Below are 4563 nucleotides of genomic sequence, written 5' to 3' on the forward strand. Positions count from 1 at the left end.
CTTGTTGGGGCACTTCACTATAGTTCTTTACCTAGCTTGATTCTCATGTTTTTTGCTGCAGTTGATGTCATTGAGATGATTGCCAATGATGATATTAGTTGTGGGAAGAGAGCTGAGGCATGTATTTTGTTGGGATTTATGCTGACCTTTGATTTTGTATTCAGTCTATATCTCGTGAAAAAAGGTATTGGGTATTTTAGATAAATTGTGAAAATCATTACAGAGAAGAGATCAAGACATTGTTAATGCTATGAAATTAGTGAAAATATGCAAAGAATAACTTTAAACAATGAGGGACAATGAATGGGACTAACTTTTAAGCATAGTTTCTTGTTTTTGCGAAAGGTACAATATTGATGTTCCCAACATGGCTGATATGTTTATACCCCTAGGTTGCTTACGACGTAACAATCAAGGAAAGACAAATTTGCATAATCTTCGTGTCGATTTCTTCATGTTGTCATTGATCTGCAAATTCAAGAATAGAATGATCGTTTCTCCGAGGCAAATAGCGACTTACTCCTTTGTATTGCATACTTGTGTCCCGATAATTCAATGATTTTAAACTAATAGAGATCTTGACACTTGAAGAGTAACTTCAAACATATATTATTGATATACGCACTCACAAAGATTTTGAAGAATTACAAGGCCTTAATGATCTTGCGAAAAAGTTGGATGTGACGAAAAAATGAGGTATACCTATTAGTTTACAGGCTGTAACATTAGCATTAATTCTTCCAGTTGCTACTGTTACAGTAGAGAGAGTATTTTCTGCAATGAAGGTTGTCAAGAATCGACTATGTAATCGGATAGGTGATCAATGGTTAAGTGATAGTTTGGTTGCATATATCAATAACGATATATTGACAATATTAGTAATGATGTAACTATACGACATTCCAGAGTATTAAAACTCGTAGGCTGCAATTGTATAGTGTATTGACTTATCTTCATTAATAATATGTTGTTTTTAAAAAACTTGTATTTTAATTTTTGACCCCACAACATCAAATGTCTGGCTCCATCCCTGAGCGATGGTACAATAAATTGCCATTAGGTTCAATCTAGAGTTGGTCATAGTTAAAGCAAGCCTTCTTAAGGATAGTCACATGTTGCAGAATAGGACAAGCTTCGATGATGAAGCAATGACACGTGACAAGAAGAAGAAGAGTCCTTGAAGAGTTAGTTTGCACATTTCAGCATAGAATTGATCGCCTGCAAAACGATTTCAGATGAGAAGGTAAGGGACACCTTATAGAATGTACTTATGAAGACTCTCTTTTGGCAAAGTGTCCGCAAAAAAAAATCCAGCCTCCTACAATGAGATCCAAATGGACGATACAATTGAAAATTGGAAGATGGTAGAGCAGGGATGAGCTCTTAAAGGGAAAGCTTACACATGCGCCTAAATTGCCAAAGCATCAATAATCATGCCTTAGCAATCACAAGAGAAAAGTACATATGATCTCTCCGGTTCCTTTTCATCTAGTAGGCAAAACGCATCCATCCTCTGGTAGTTGTAAGGTAAAATTTTGTAAAATTCCTTGTAGCAGGTATCAGGATAAGAATGTGTTATGAGTTTATAAGGATGGCGAAGTTGTAAGATCAACAAGGTGGGATACATGAATGATCTAACAGTTGGAAGCCTCCGTGTCTAGTACTAGAGGGCGAGGTCAAGGAGGCAGATCAAAACAGATGGGCTCCTCGTGAGTACCAGCAGGCAATCAATATACTTGAACTCTGATAAGAGAGATTCGCGAGTTAAATGTTTCAGCAATCATTGAACTTTGCATAATGTCAGGTTTTACTCACTATACTTTCATTTGCAGGTCATCACTCGTTGAACTTTACAAAGTTGCACTCCATCACTAACTTGCTAACTTTCGTCTTCACAGTCCGCCTACGTCGAAGACGGCTTTTATATGTGGCCATCAAATGAAGCAAATGGAAGGATGAATTGCCCAATCAGATTAACCAAAAATGCCTCACCCAATTTCAACATTGAAGTTACGATTTGGGAACCAATTTTCTTCAAAAACGCTCGGTCTCCATCAGCTCTGAAGGTGAAATCTTCCAAACTCCATTGAACCCCGATTCCCCAAAATCAACCTTCAGTGAATTTGAAGAACTGCAAAGGGTGATTGTTGAATCGATTAAATGGAGAGAATGCGCGAAGGTAATTCAGAAAATTTCTCACCTTTTGTTATTTTCCATCACTGGCATTGTAGTACAAACTAGTATTGTTGTACCAACTGAGGTGTTGTTCAAGGCTCCTATTTTCCATACTGAAGTGCAATCAATGTCCAGATCATAGGGCAAACTGTTTTTGTTGTTTGCATCCTGCCATGCTCTAATTCCATCAACATCACTCTTGCATTCTTTCATTTTTTACATCATAGGGCTTCAAGCTTGCTAGCTGCATTTTAGTTTTTACAGTACCATAAGTCATTAATAGATGCATCACAATTTCTGTTTCGTAGGAAAGAACAAGAGAATTTGCCACTGTTACAGAGAACCAGGCCACCAATTTTGGGTATGCCCAAAGAAGCAGTAATGTCCAGATTGTGCTGAAGGCATCATGAAATGGATGGAATTAGAAAGGACGAAGAACATAGTTCGGTTATTCTTTGTTGCACTAGAAATTGTGAGTTCTTTGAATAGAGCAAAATCCCACCCCACAAATGTAAACTATTACAAGATGAAGGTCAGTTAAATGGTGTTAAAGATGAATGAAAAGGNATTAAAGATCTTTCCAGTTTGTTCAAGAATGAGGCTGATATTACTGAATAATGAGACTCAAGATATTCCTTAAAATAAGCTTCCGGAAGGTTAAAGGCGACACGAAGGACAGTGGGAAAGAAAGGGGAAGGGAGTCATGAATGTATTCCACTTATTGTTGATGACGAGACAAAAAGAACTAGATTTTCATTTCCTGTTTGTGTAATGATAAGTAGACATTTCATGCTATTACTTTCATGTTTATTGGTGGTGTTAATTTGTTGTACTTGATGTTTGATGTTGTGATGATGTTAAACCATGATCAATTTTATCTAGTATCAGGTATGTGTTCATATATGGTTTATACATTAGCACATATGCTATAAGAAAATAAAGGAATGAAGTTCTCCCTTTGCAAATGGGAGAATAACACGAACCAGATGAATGCTTGAAGAATAATTTTACTAAAAAATGCTTTCAAGTTGTTACAATTGTTTAGCTGTTACAATTGTTTAGCTCCACACGTATATATACAGTGAATGAGAAGAATCTAGAATACTTAGACAAATTGAAGTAATTGGCTGAAAAGAAAATGCTATACAACTAAATCTAACAGAAAAAGAAAAAGGAAAAAGACCCTATGTAACAGAATTTAACAGAAGGAGAAAATGGTCTTCAATGACGTTTCTACCTTGCACCATTATGCTTCATCTGATGGCTTTTTTCTTGTTGATCATCAGCTCGTTGATGTTGATTGTACATCTCTGTGTTCCATATTTCAACATATGCCAGCTATAAGTCATCAAATTATCCATTGAATGCAATCACGCAACTTCAAGAATTGACCTTTACTACATTTCACAAAAAAAAATACCTATGGAACTTTAATTCATTTCAATGAAACCAGTAGCAATACCATATTTAGTTTTTACGTTGTACACTGCACATCCAAAAACATTTCATATCAGCAACAATACCAGCACAACATTAAACTGCTTTCACAAAAAATCAACAGTACCTCCCAACAGCAACCATGTTCATGCTGCCTTCAAAAACTAGCACAAAACCTTAGCGAAATTACATGTCTCCCAGCACATATTCACATCAACTAATGCATAAAAACCATCATCAAACACTGCACAAAATTTGCATCAAAGCACTGCACAAAAACTAGCTGCTGCCTTCAACTTCTATACACCGCATCACGTCCCATAGAATTTGCTCTTGTTCGTCCACCTCCTAAAGCTTCAGTCACTGCGCTATGCTTGGATTCACCATCGAAGTCTTGAATTTGGATTTGCTCAGTCCAAACGTTTATGTTTAATTATGATTCACCATCAGTAGGGAAAATTGCAGTAGGTCCATTGCTGGCTATAAAAACACGTTGATGGTCGACACCAAGAGTCAGCATGAATTGAAAATCGTGAACTTCCTCGTTTGCTTGGCTCGAACCAGCACTTTTGGTTGAAGATGGTGATGGTAGTTGATTTTGGGAAATTAGGGTTCAGAGAAATTCGAAGGATTTCACCTTTGAAGCTGATGGAGACGGAGCGTTTTTTGAGAAATTTGGTTCCCAAATCGCAACTTCTATGTTGAAATAGGGTGAGGCATTTTTGGTTCATTTGATTGATCTATTCATTCTTCCATTTGCTTCATTTGACGGCCACGTATGAAAGCCGTCTTTTACGTAGGCTAACTATGAAGACGGAAGTTAGCGGGTTGGTGATGGAGTGCAACTTTGTAAAGTTTAGTGAGTGATGGAGTGCAAATGAAAGTACAGTGAGTGAAACGTGACATTATGTAAAGTTCAGTGACTGTTGAAACATTTAACTCGAGAGATCC

At 36.9% G+C, this 4563-nt stretch overlaps 1 long non-coding RNA gene across 1 annotated transcript; it reads left to right on the plus strand.

Annotated features, from left to right (window-relative positions):
• The first annotated feature begins 1798 nt into the window (after window positions 1-1798).
• Window positions 1799-2741, plus strand: LOC111385426. Its single transcript, XR_002701066.1, has 2 exons — window positions 1799-2179; window positions 2484-2741. It is a non-coding gene; the product is annotated as an uncharacterized LOC111385426 (long non-coding RNA).
• Window positions 2742-4563: the final 1822 nt, after the last annotated feature.

The sequence above is a fragment of the Olea europaea genome, unplaced genomic scaffold, assembly GCF_002742605.1.
Source record: "Olea europaea var. sylvestris unplaced genomic scaffold, O_europaea_v1 scaffold3160, whole genome shotgun sequence".
NCBI classification, from domain to species: Eukaryota; Viridiplantae; Streptophyta; class Magnoliopsida; order Lamiales; family Oleaceae; genus Olea; species Olea europaea.